Source organism: Sceloporus occidentalis, unplaced genomic scaffold (assembly GCF_023333645.1).
Source record: "Sceloporus occidentalis isolate IW3139 unplaced genomic scaffold, rSceOcc1.0.p SCAF_18, whole genome shotgun sequence".
In the NCBI taxonomy this organism is placed as follows: Eukaryota; Metazoa; Chordata; class Lepidosauria; order Squamata; family Phrynosomatidae; genus Sceloporus; species Sceloporus occidentalis.
The window spans coordinates 15,953,304-15,967,417 of NW_028316998.1; the positions used below are offsets into that span (position 1 = coordinate 15,953,304).

Below are 14,114 nucleotides of genomic sequence, written 5' to 3' on the forward strand. Positions count from 1 at the left end.
TACTCTCCCACTGGTACCTAGGAAAAGAAGATGGAGGAACAGAAGCGGTCAGCGAAGAGGGTGAAAGTGTGTTAGTGTAAGAGAGAATTATGAAAGAGTGTAATGTTTCTGTTGGTAAATGCAGGTAAGGAATCCAGTATGCAGGAAAGGTAGCAACAGGAACGGTTCGGACAGAGTCCAAAGAATAGTTGAGCAAGCCGGGTCAGGAATGGAGAAGGTAACGTAGTCAGGAGTAAGGCAATGGATCAGCAACAGGAGGATCCTCAGACAAGCCGGGTCAGGAGTGGAGAAATCAGAGTAAACAGGAACAAGCCGAGTCAGCAACGAGAGGGTAATCAGACAAGCCGGGTCAGGAGTGGAGATATCAGAGTAGCCAGGAACAAACCAAAACAGGAGTAAACGCAATATGCAGCAGGGAACAGCTCAGCTGGGAACAACAACCGAGCACTGAATGAGTGTCAGTGCTCAGGTTTTAAACTTGCCGCCTCTCCAAGCCCCGCCCCCAGCTGATGACGTGGAGCTGTGCGTGCAGCATGATCTTTACTGAGGCATAGAGAGAGGGAGGGGGCGTGGTATGTGTGCGTGCTCCTCCTCCCTATTCTGGAGGGGCGGCATGGGGAGTAGCAGACCCCGAGTGCCCGCCGGACGCGGGCACCGAAGATTGGGCACCGGGGAAGGTAAGTGGCGAGTACCCGCTATCCGCGGGTACTCGGGAGAATGGCTCCGCTGCGGTTCGGGACGAGACCGTCCCGGATCGTGACAGTCTCCCCCCCTAAAGAGAGACCTCCGGGCTCTCAAAGGACCTGGTTTGTGAGGATGAAGGGAATGAAAGTCCTGTACCAATTCATCCGCATGTACTTCCCTGGCATCCTCCCAAGAATTTTCATTCACTTCGTATCCATTCCATTTTATGAGGTACTGGAGACGACCCCTGTATCTTCTGGAGTCCATAATCTGCTCAACCTCATATTCATCAGATTCGTCGACGACGATGGGAGCAGGAGGATCTGGGTGTCTACCTGGAAAAGGATTCTCAATCCATGGTTTCACAAGGGATACGTGGAATACTGGGTGAATCCGCATAGAAGGAGGGAGCGTTAGTTCAACTGCCACGGGAGAGATGATTCGTAGGATTGTGTAGGGACCCACGAACCTGGGTCCTAGTTTTCTGGAGGGACAACTTAATTTGAGGTGATTAGTGGATAACCATACCTTGTCCCCAGGTTTGTATGCAGGTGTGACACTACGGTGTCTATCCGACTGGAATTTGTAACGTTGTTGAGATTTGATAAGGGTGGTACGTAAGTCCCGATAAATATTAGTCATCCTCGAGATCTGATTGGTTACAGCAGGAACTGCACTGGAGATGGGGGAGCCAGGAAGCATGGAAGGGTGGAAGCCATAGTTAGAAAAGAAGGGGGACATCTGTATCGAGGAATGAATATGGTTATTGTAGGCAAATTCTGCCAGTGGTAAGAGTTGATACCAGTCGTCTTGTAGGTGAGACGTGAAGCAACGGAGATATTGTTCTAAAGTTTGGTTCGTTCGTTCTGTCTGTCCGTTGCTCTGAGGGTGAAATGAAGTAGATAAAGAACGCTGTATGTGTAATTCCTCGCAAAAAGCCTTCCAGACTCGTGACGTGAACTGTGTTCCTCGATCAGAAACAATATTTTCAGGTAGACCATGAAGACGAAAAATTTCTTTCACAAAAAAGGTAGCTGTTTCTTCAGATGTGGGTAATTGTCTTGCAGGAATAAAATGAGCCATCTTCGAAAATCTGTCGACGACCACCATAAGAGTGGTGTGTTGGTTAGATTCAGGTAAATCCGTGATAAAATCCATGGAAATGTCGGACCATGGCCGCACCGGTACTGGCAGAGGACACAAAAAACCTGCAGGCTTATGGTGAGAACCCTTGGAACGAGCACATATATTGCAGGATCGTATAAACTTAAAAACGTCTTCCTTGAGATCAGGCCACCAGAAGGTTCTTTGAATTAGGTCAATAGTCTGTGTGATGCCCCCGTGTCCAGCTGCAGGGGTATCATGAAAATGTTGCAATATCATAAGACGTATTTCAGGAGGAGTGTAAATTGCATCTTTGTGATAGTACAACCCTCCTCGGCACTGTAGTTGAGGGAAATCAGATGGATTTAGGTGGGAGGAGAGAGAACGAAGTTCATCCCATAGAGAACGTGTTAGCGTTAGAAAATGTCCTGATTGTAATACAGTGTTCTCGTCATGGGAGGGTAATGTGGGTCTCTCGAACATACGGGATAACGAATCAGCCTTCGTATTACGGGAACCTGGTCTATATGTAATGTGTAACTGGAAGCGGGAGAAGAACAAAGACCATCTGGCAAGTCTGGGTTGCAGGCGTCTGGCAGTCTTAAAAAACTCCATGTTCTTATGATCCGTGTAAACAGTGATGGGATGAAGAGTACCCTCCAATAAATGTCGCCACTCCTCCAGTGCCAGTTTCAAAGCCAGCATCTCTCTCTCCCCTACCCCGTAGTTTCTTTCCGCAGGGTTAAGTGTACGAGAGAAGAATCCGACTGGGTGAAGTTGGTTGTCTGACTCATCTCTTTGGGAGAGGATTGCTCCTATCGCAGAATCAGACGCATCTACCTCGAGTACATATGGTCGTTGTGGTACCGGAAGAATCAATATGGGTGCCGAAGTGAATCTCTCCTTTAGAAACTCAAATGCTCTTTGTGCAGATTCAGTCCAAACGAACCTCCTTTTGATGGACGTGAGTGATGTGATTGGTTGAATGACTTTAGAGAAGTTTCTGATGAACTTTCTGTAGAAATTAGCGAAACCCACAAATCTTTGAACTCCTCTCCTGTCTGTAGGAGGGGGCCATTGAAGGAGCGTGGTTATCTTTTTTGGATCCATCTCGACCCTTGTAGGAGACAAAATAAAACCTAAAAATTCCACTGATTGAGTCTCGAAAACGCATTTCTCAAGTTTGGCATATAATCGGTTCTCTCTGAGACGCATCAATACCTTGGATACATGTTCTCGATGGGCCGGTAAAGATTCTGAGTAAATTAAAATATCATCCAGGTAGATAACGACAAATTGATCCAACATGTCTCTGAATACATCGTTCATAAAATGTTGGAAGGTAGCAGGAGCATTACATAATCCAAAAGGCATCACCAAATACTCAAAGTGACCATATCGTGATCTAAACGCAGTCTTCCACTCGTGTCCCTCCTTAATCCTGACCAGGTTGTAGGCTCCTCGTAAATCGATTTTGGTAAACACAGAGGCAGAGCGAACGCGTTCCATAAGTTCCGATATTAGAGGTAAAGGGTAACGGTTCTTGATGGTTATATTGTTGATCTCGCGATAGTCCACGCAGGGGCGAAGGCCACCATCTTTTTTAGCAACAAAGAAAATACCTGCTCCGGCAGGTGATGTAGAGGGTCTTATAAATCCCTTGGCCAGATTCTCGTCGATATAGTTCTTGAGCGTAACTAGTTCCGGTTCAGACATTGGATAGATGCGACCAAAAGGAATAGGAGCACCGGAGAACAATTCTATCGGACAATCATACTCCCTATGGGGAGGTAGTTCATTAGCTCCTTTTTTCTCAAACACATCAGAAAATCTTGAGTATTGAGGTGGTATCTTAGGTATAGGCAGTGAACTAAAGTCATGAGCCACATTAAGAGACAAAGAGGGTTGATTGTGTTGTGAGCATTTATTAGAGGTGAACCGTACAGCACCGGTCTCCCAGTTGATAACAGGATTATGAGTCCTTAACCAGGGTAGACCCAATATGACTGGAAAAACAGGAGAAGGCACCACATCAAATATAATCTCCTCCATATGAGTAGGACTAATACGCATACATAAAGGTACAGTCTCTTTAGTAATAGGACCAGTCTTTAAAGGGCTTCCGTCTACCAATTGAAGAAAAATAGGTGATGTCTTCTCCCTGGTGGTCATTCCCAGGCGTTGTATGAGGTCAGCATCCAAAACATTACTGCTGGCACCAGAATCAATCATGGCAAAAAGGTTGATGGGGTCGTCTTTCCACCTTAGGGGAACGTGTCTTGGTTCCGCAGTCATTGGCGTAGTGACCTTTACCTCCACAGTACAGGCATAAGTCCAGGCTTCGGCGACGCTCCTTCTCAGCCATTGATAGAGGTCCCCTGATGAGGCCCAATTGCATTGGTTCCTCCCCATTGTCCTTAGGGGTTACCTTGACTGTCTGCCGTATGGACGACCAATTTGAGAAGGAGGTGGTTTGTCTTTCGGCCTTTCTTTCCCGTAGCCTACGGTCAATTTGAATGGCTAGGTTAGCAAACTCATCCAGAGAATTGGGTATATTGGTGCGGGCCAGTTCATCCCTAATATTTTCTGCCAATCCTAACCGAAATTGATCATGCAGTGCAGGTTCGTTCCAGGATGTCTCCATAGAGATCCGACGAAATTCAGCAATATACTCCTCCACAGGTCTTTTACCTTGTTTAAGTGCCCGTAGGGTGCTGGTAGCGGAAGTGGATCGGAAGGGATCCTCGTAGAGAGCGTCCATAGCTTGGCGGAAGGAGCCCCATGACTCTAAAATAGAGCTATTACTACGAAGTAGGTGGTGAGCCCAAAGTTGAGGTTCATCTGACAATAGTGCAATAACCGTATGGATCTTTATATAGTCCGATGAGTAAGTACGTGGTCTTAAATTAAACATAATTTGGCAAGACATCATAAAAGTAGTGTATTTCTTACGGTCACCGGAGAAACGTTCAGGCATAGGAATTTGAGGTTCAGGTGCAAATGCTCCTTGCAGAGTCATGGATTCAGGTGCCATAGAAGGAGCCGAGAAAGGATCGCCTTGAGCGGTAGAGCTGCCTTGCCTCTGGTGCATCTCCTGGCGTATCTGAAGCTGTCCTGCTTGAACATCTTGCAGTGACTGATTAAACACGGCCATTTGCTGGGTAAGTGCGGCCACAGCCTCAGCCAAACCTGCGGATTCCATAAGGGCTCGGTTGTTATGTAATGTTTCTGTTGGTAAATGCAGGTAAGGAATCCAGTATGCAGGAAAGGTAGCAACAGGAACGGTTCGGACAGAGTCCAAAGAATAGTTGAGCAAGCCGGGTCAGGAATGGAGAAGGTAACGTAGTCAGGAGTAAGGCAATGGATCAGCAACAGGAGGATCCTCAGACAAGCCGGGTCAGGAGTGGAGAAATCAGAGTAAACAGGAACAAGCCGAGTCAGCAACGAGAGGGTAATCAGACAAGCCGGGTCAGGAGTGGAGATATCAGAGTAGCCAGGAACAAACCAAAACAGGAGTAAACGCAATATGCAGCAGGGAACAGCTCAGCTGGGAACAACAACCGAGCACTGAATGAGTGTCAGTGCTCAGGTTTTAAACTTGCCGCCTCTCCAAGCCCCGCCCCCAGCTGATGACGTGGAGCTGTGCGTGCAGCATGATCTTTACTGAGGCATAGAGAGAGGGAGGGGGCGTGGTATGTGTGCGTGCTCCTCCTCCCTATTCTGGAGGGGCGGCATGGGGAGTAGCAGACCCCGAGTGCCCGCCGGACGCGGGCACCGAAGATTGGGCACCGGGGAAGGTAAGTGGCGAGTACCCGCTATCCGCGGGTACTCGGGAGAATGGCTCCGCTGCGGTTCGGGACGAGACCGTCCCGGATCGTGACAAAGAGTGTAAGAGAAAGAGAATAAGATTGAAAAAGCAACAAAATAGAAATTAAAATTCAAAGCTCTCTGCTTCATTTTTATTTGTGTTTGCTGGGGGTCGCTCCTGATTTTCTGACATTTCTACGAATTAAGGAAATAGGAAAATTTGTTAATATTAATATGAATTCAAATGCACAAGTATAGTTGTTTAATATGATGTAATACGACAGTATTAGTATTTAATGTAAGCATTTTCTAGCATTACATGCTAATATAATTACAAGGTTTCTATAACTGGGATTTTGATTTGTGGTATACACAGATTACCTCTTGATTATGTTTCCTTGTCCCAGGACCAATTTGTACAAAAACCTGTGCAAAATCGGTACATGGATTAGGGTGGTGTTTTGCATATTTAATAGGAAGAAACTGCATTAAATTCAGGTGGTTATTGTTTGTCAACCCCATCCAAGTAAATACTGTCTTACATAGTTCTCTGTATATTTTCCACTCATCAAATTGGTGTCATGGTGATACATATATTAACCAGTAGCGTGCTTATGGTTGCCATGGTAAAATGGATTAATGCTTAAAGGAAAATAGTCAAAGAGAGGCTGCCCGTTTTTTGGGGGGAGACTTTTTTGTGTCAAAATGGATTAGGACTTGTGAGAAGTACGAATAGGCTAACAAACTGAGCAGGTGGTCTATTTCCCCTGTCTCCAATGTTTTAAAGATTTTCGGCTACTGCTATAGATTTTTTACTTGTACTGTATAATATCATAGTGTCAGATATTTTATGATGGAAAACATGTATTCTATATATATGTATTTTACATGAACACAAAATGGAGTCAAACCATTTTATTTTACTTAATCATATAATGATTATTTCATTCTGTCTTTGTTCCCTCTATAATTGAGAACAAAGAAGTATTCATGTATATAGATGTTTCAGTATATATGATCTAATTAGCGTTATCTTCCATGAGAAAGTTAAGGAGTAGACACTACATATCCTTAGGAATGTAAATTGGAATGGGGGATACATCTTAAGACCACCAAAACCTAATTGTCACTAACGGTGGTTCAGGCTGTAGATCCTCGCTGCAGTACAAGGAAAGGCGCCCCAAGCGGTGATGACGAGCAATGCAGGAACAGATGGTATTAGGAGCAGACAATCGGATAGTGGGGGTCACGAGCAGAGGTCAGGGCAGGCAGCAAACAACGCATAGTCAGGTACAAACTGAGTTCAGGTAAAGGCAGGCGGCAAACAACGGGTGGTCAGGTTCAAGCAGAGTTCAGGCAACAAAAAGGCAAATAAGATACAGGAACGCTAGTGTAGGCAATAAAGGTTCTATCACAGGCAAGGTATAGCTATAAACTAAGGGTTTAAATATCCCTCCATCCCTAGATCCTCCTACCCACCTAATTAAGGGGGAGGAGGAAAAAAGATAAAAGGTCCCTTTAATCCCCCTAATGATTATTCATGAGATAGACGTCTCGGCGCGCGTCCCGTCTAGATCACTCGATCCACACGGGGCCGCGCGTCCCGCAGCAGGACGGATCTCGCTGCGTTTCCCGCGAGCGGGACGAGCCGGCGCGAGCTGCGTCTCGGCTCCCCCGCACGAGGACACCGCGGATCCGCCGGCGAGGTAACACTAATTTACTACCTAGGAGGCAACATCTGGAGATATGGGTGACTACAAAGACCTGATTTACTATCTAGGAGGTAACATCTAAAGATAAGGGTGACCATGGATAAATTCCAAACACATATGTAATGGTCTTAAGTTATTTCTTAGACCAGAGCGTCTCTCAGAGGTAAATTAAGAAACTACAAACGGTGTAAATATGAGTAGAAGTCCTAATTATAATGGGTAAAACCCACCGTTATGATTGGAGAATTCCAATCAAGAGGTGGAGGCTATGATAATAAGCCCTGTCTTTAAAAGCTTATGTCTTTAATAATTAAAAAATTGGACCCTGACGGACTAATTCACCAAATTTACCCCAGAGAATTGGAATCTTAAGATCCTGGCACCATAATTTTACTCTTAGAGTTACTTTGAGTTCTAACCTATATAACTTTTAGAAAGTTATATTTCTTCTCACTTAATTTCTTGCCACTGAACCTGGATTAACTTCTGAAAGGACCAGTTGGACAACAGCAACAAGTGGTGGTAATTATAATTTTTATTATTCTGAACAGAGGTGAATTTTATCTTCTTCATATAGAATTCCCTTTTTCTGGGAAATAGCAAGCATTTGACATTATTGTATATGACGGCTTGTGAGACTGCAGCTTATAACCCGTGATAATGACAATAATGAAAAGGTATTTTTACCTGTAGATGAAGTTTGATATTATTTGCATCTATTAGGAACTTCACTAATACTCTTAGACATTATTAAATTACTTTTAATTGTCATATTAGTTGAACTAATATATAAAGTGATATTTTATTACTGCCCTGATTATTATCATTTTTGGTTGCTGAGTGAACTGGAAATTAATTGTGTGTGTTAGACTCAAAGTAGTAATTCATATTGATAACTTTCGATATTATACTGTATTTTGAAATTGATTCAATTTGACATGTTTTAAGAATTTTGTGTTTTATATCATGCACTGTGTGACTCATGTAGATATTTTATAAATTGTGTTTACAGTAAATAATAATTTTGATTGACTATCGTTGTGATATATATCTAATTTGAATTATAATTTTCGGCGATCTGAAAGGATTTAGGATCGGAGATAAAATATAGGGTATCTCTTTAAATTAATATTGTGGATGTGGTACTACAATATTTGGTAGCGTCGTTACTTTGCGTGTGTGATAAAATATTGGTTTTACCTATTTTGTCTCATTAATATCCCTAACAATAGAATCTCTGAATTGGAAAGTGCACATTTAGTTTGCTGCGGCACAGTACGCTTTTGCTTTACTACTAGTCCACTTGGCTAATCACAACCAGATCAACTCATCCCCATCCAAGCAGTCCTTTCCTATTGTCTCACTCCCCTCAACCACCAACTAGATTGTAAACTCGCAAGAGCAGGGCCCTCTTCTCCTTTGCACCAGTTTGTTATTGTGTGTGTTATTTTATGTGTTTATAAATTGTTCTAATGAATGTAACAGTGCTGCAGAATCGACCGGCGCTTTATAAATAAATGTAATGTAATACTGAATGGTACCAGCCTTCCTTGATGAGAATTAAAAATGTTTCTGATTATTGAATGGATTGCACAAGGATATTGCAGATTATTACCTACACTCCCTACACACAAATAAACAATATTAAAAACCATGTTCCATGATGAATTAATTCTGGTTTGCATTTGGAATCGCACAAACTTACGAACTTTACGAACACGATATTGAAATTGTACAAATCTCAAATAACAAGGAAGGCCCCTAACGAAACAAATAAAAACAAACTGCAAAAACTCATAAATTTCTTTGCTTTCTATAAATTCAGTTGCCAGATAATTAGAATATGTTACTTTTGCTGGGTCAGGATAGTATTAGTCTTAGCAAATGCAAACTCCCTAGGAAACAATTAAGGACACCATGTGAAAGGTTACTTTACAGCAAAAGAGAAAAGGGCATATTGTTTTATATTTAACTTACATTTCTTATTACGTCTTATTTCTTATTTGAAATTTGTCAACTTAGCTTGGTACAGGGCATCTTAATTGATGCTATTTGGAATCTGTAACTATAGAAAGCTGATATGATATTGATATTGTGATGAGTGCCATTATATCAAAACTGATGGTATAAACTAAGTTACCCTGAGAAAAAAATATTCTGCATTGGATTTTTTTTGTATTTCAGCACTTTTATGAGGTTTTTCAGTTCTAATCGAATAGATTCCCCATAGCAGCTCAATGTGTTGGTAAACATATTTAAAATGTAGGCAAAATACATTCAAATTTCCTGAGTACATATGACATCAGCAAGCCATGCAACATTTTTAGTTTTTTTTTTATGATTCTGGAGTTGTACTTTACAACAACTGTAGATTATTCTTATCTTAATTGTTTAATTAGCTGGGCATGGGTGATTTCTTTGAATTTTAATGGTAGTAGAAGCATTATTAACCCCTTCATGACAAAGGCTGATTTTACTTTTTGTACCCTTCGTGACAATGGCCGTTTTAACATTTCTGCGCTGCTCGTGTTTAGCTGTAATTTTCTTCTTTCCCGTTTACTGAACCCACACACATTAGATATTGGTTTTTTTCAGGACAAGAAGGGCTTTCTTTAGATGACATTGTTTTGATTGTATCATATTATTTACTATAAAAAAATGACTGTTTCTAACTTTTAGTTGAAAAATCTTTTACTCATCTATAAAAGGTAATGAAAAAACCTGCTAAATAGAGTCTATTATTTGTCCTGAGTTTAGAAATACCCAATGTTTTTATGTTTTTTTCTACACATTATGGGGCAATAAGTACAGGTAGCGTTTTGCTATTTCAAAGCCATTTTTTTCCAAATCTGGTAATTCTTCCCCCCATGTGCCATTTCGGGTATATTTGAAGCCGGCCCACGCAATTTATCCCATCAAATCATATATTTTTGAAAACTAGACAGCCCAGGGTATTCCAAATGCTAGTATTTTAACCTTTTCCAAGCACTAATTCTACCATCAGCCTTTGTCAAACTTTATGGTAGTAATTTGTTTTGCATTTGTTTTTTCACACACATTTTACTTCAGGTATGAATAAACAGGTTCTGGTATATGTCACAATCACAAAACACCTCAATATGTGTTTAGCAACATCTCCTGAGTACAGCGATACCTCACATGAATTATTTTGCCTGGCTGTTTGGGGGCAAAAGGGCCACATTTGGGGCATGCTCATTTTTCAATGTTGAACTTTGGCATTTGGGGATCCACTGCCCATGCCCTATTTGGTACATCTTTGAGCCGGGCCATTTCAGTGTGCCCCACAAAACCATATATTTTTGAAAACTAGACACCCCAGGGTATTTTAAATGCTGGTATTTTAACTCTTTGCATGCACACATTTTACCACCAGAATTTTTTCAAAGTTTGCAGTAGTATTTTTTTGTGTGTATTTTTCCCCCACAGCTCCTGGTTTATGCCGCTGTCACACGACACCCCAATATGTGTTCAGCAACATCTCCTGAGTACAGTGATACCCCACATGCATGGGTTTGTCATTTTTTGGGGGAACTAAAAGGCCACATTTGGTACGTGTGCATTTTTCTAATTGGAAATTAGATGTGTGGCCATCCTTTTCCCCTTTTTATTTGGGACATTGTTGAACCCAGCCAATTCATTTTACCCCATCAAATCATACATTTTTTTAAAGTAGACACCCCATGGGCATTTAATATGCCAGTATTGTAACTCTTTCCATGCGAGAATTGTTTTAAGCTAATATGCTAATTTTAGGACTTGCTCACAAAAATATATTTTTTATATATATATTTTATTTATTTTTTCTTTTTTTTAAAAAGAATGTTAACATTTGTTTTCAACTTGAAGGTTCTCCTGAACATCAGTGACATCAGTGGGAAATTATTTTTACATTTTACTGTTTTTTTTACTATTTTTTTCTAATTATTATTAATTTTATTTTATTTTTTAATTTATTTTTACTAATCACACTGTGATTAGAAAGCTGGGCTCCATTGACTTGCATGGTTGAATGCAGTACCTGTATTCAACCTGCAAGTGGAGCCAGAGTTCTCTAGAGGGTCTTGAGACCATCTAGCAAACTTTTTCGTCTTTATTGGGTTTTTTCCCGGGCCGCCGCCATCTTGCTGATTAATGAGCCACTACTTTACTGGCAGACATCCAAAGCTGTACTGAAGGGCCCTACTATAACTTACACCACCAAAGAAGAAAAAATTATCAGAAGTAAACTCAATAATTTTACTTAGAAATTTTACAGCAACATAACAAAACTTGAAAACCACATCAGCATAACTAGTAGGGAAATGTAAAACTAGTTATTTAATTGTATCATGAATTATGACCTAAGTATAAAATAAAAACAGGTATAATCTTTTTTACAGCAACTCAGGTCTAGGGCAGCAGTCAGCAGGAATACATCATTGGTTCCATCTGCTCATTGATTCATTTGCATGTTCTAAAGTGTAGCAGATGTCATTATTTTTAGCTGCTGCAGCAAGCGAACATTTTAACCTATCATTGTTAATCCCATATCACATAACTAATTGTTGCAAAAAAAAATACTGGCCATAGTTGTGGGTCGATGAGGGCAGGACTACAAAAAGGCGGGTCATGAGGGGTGGAGCCATAATGCAGTACGTTAGAAGTAGAGAAGGTTTATCTGAAAGACTGGAGCACTGTCTGACCAACTGTAACACTGACACTCACACTTCTGGAGACTGAGGCCGAGCCTGTGCTTCCCTCCTGATGTTGGTGGCACACAGCACACTATCCAAATATGCATTCACATATTCTACCAGCTTGCTGCTCCCCAGGGCCGCCATCAGTACTTTAGGGGCCCCTTAAAAAACAAATGGTCTGGGCCCCCCTACCCAGATGAGGGATTGGTAGGTATGTGAAATCATCTCACAGCAGAAGAAGTTTAACCCCTTCGTGACAAAGGCTGATTTTACTTTTTGTACCCTTCGTGACAATGGCTGTTTTATCGTTTCTGCGGTGTTTGTGTTTAGCTGTAATTTTCTCTTAACCCATTTACTAAACCCACACAAGTTATATATTGTTTTTTTCAGGACAAGAAGGGCTTTCTTCAGACACCAAAATTTTTTTTCATATGATGTAATTTCCTATAATAAAAATAATAAAATATGACAAAAAAATTGAAAAAAAAACACATTTTCTCACTTTTATTTGAAAAATCTTTTATTCATCATAAAAAACTACTGAAAAAACCTGCTAAATAGATTCTACTATTTGTCCCGAGTTTAGAAATACCCAATGTTTTTATGTTTTTTTGCTTTCTTCTACACGTTATGGGGCAATAAGTACAAGTAGCGTTTTGCTAATTCAAAACCATTTTTCTCTGAATCTGGTAATTCTGTCTCTATGTGGTATTTGGGGCATCTTTGAAGCCAGCAAATTAAATTTACCCCACCAAACCATATATTTTTGAAAACTAGACACCCCAGGGTATTTTAGATGCTGATAGTTTAACCCTTTCCATGCACTAATCCTACCACCAACCCTTGTCAAAGTTTGGGATAGTAATTGTTTTTGGTGTTTTTTTCACATACTTTGTACTTCAGGTGTGAAATTACAGCTCCTGGTATATGTTGCTGTCACACAACACCCAGATATGTGTCCAGCAACATCTCCTGAGTACATTGATACCCCACATGCATGGGTTTGTCAGATTGTTTGGGGGCAAAAGGGCCACATTTGGAACATGAGCAATTCAAATTCAGTAGGAATTTTACATCTGGGTAAAGAAAAATGCTTGTACCCAACTATCAGTAGGGACAGGTTACAAGAAAGCCTGGCCTATCTCCAAGAAGGGATTTGATCTAGCACCTTAAGTGGTCCCTCATGCCACGGAATGGACACAGGGGTCACTTGACAGTGCAAATAAAAACGCTTAAAAATGGTGGAGCAAATAAAAGCTAAAAAACAGTAAATGTAACAAAAAATAAAAAAAAAATACAAAAATGGAGCAGGAACAAAAAAAAAATTAAAAATGGGAAACTGTGTGATACAGCTTGAAGCAGTCACCGACACAGAGTGCAGGTTTTCCAGGGCAATCTGGACAGTAAAATGTGGTGTCCTTTCTTTGCCCCCTGCTGTAGCATACCCTGCATCTCTTTTGGGGATTCTGCTTCTTTGCTGTAGGGGGGATTTTAAAAATAAAATGGGTAGCCCCAATTCTGTTGGTTCCCATCACTACTTGGGGACCAGGTGCATCACGGTACAAGATACCTGAAATTACTTCGAGCTGAAACTGCAAAAAAGACAGCTTCAGCCCAGTGTCTGCTTTTTTGTGCAGCAAAAAAGCGTTATAGGTTGCAATTTGCATTAGATAAATTGCAACCTTCTTGTACCAGGCCTTTGTCTTCCTCATAATGAGGTAGGGCTGTAGGAGTTGATCTGACAGATCAACTCCACCCATGTGCTTGTTATAGGCCCTGATGCACACTGGCTGTGTAGTGACCCCAGCTCTGCCACGGACAGAAACCTCCACGGTTCTCTCATCGTGGATGGTGCTCAGCATGCACACCTCTTTTCTGTCCTTGAACTTCAATGCCAAAAGCTCCTCTTGGCGTAGAGCTGAGGTCTCCCCCTTTCCTAGCCGGGTTCGTACCAGGCGTTGTGGGAAACCCAAGCGGTTCTTTTTTATAGAACCGCAAGCTACCGTATCGAAACAATACAGCAGCTTGAACAAAGGGACGCTTGTATAGAAGTTATCTACATACAAGTGGTAGCCTTTGTTCATAAGGGGGAATATTAGGTCCCAAACAA

General features: G+C 41.4%; 1 non-coding gene across 1 annotated transcript; it reads right to left on the reverse strand.

Moving 5' to 3' along the window:
• Positions 1-13,096: 13,096 nt before the first annotated feature.
• Positions 13,097-13,226, reverse strand: LOC149302706 (small nucleolar RNA SNORA35). Its single transcript, XR_016272078.1, has one exon. It is a non-coding gene; the product is annotated as a small nucleolar RNA SNORA35 (small nucleolar RNA).
• Positions 13,227-14,114: the final 888 nt, after the last annotated feature.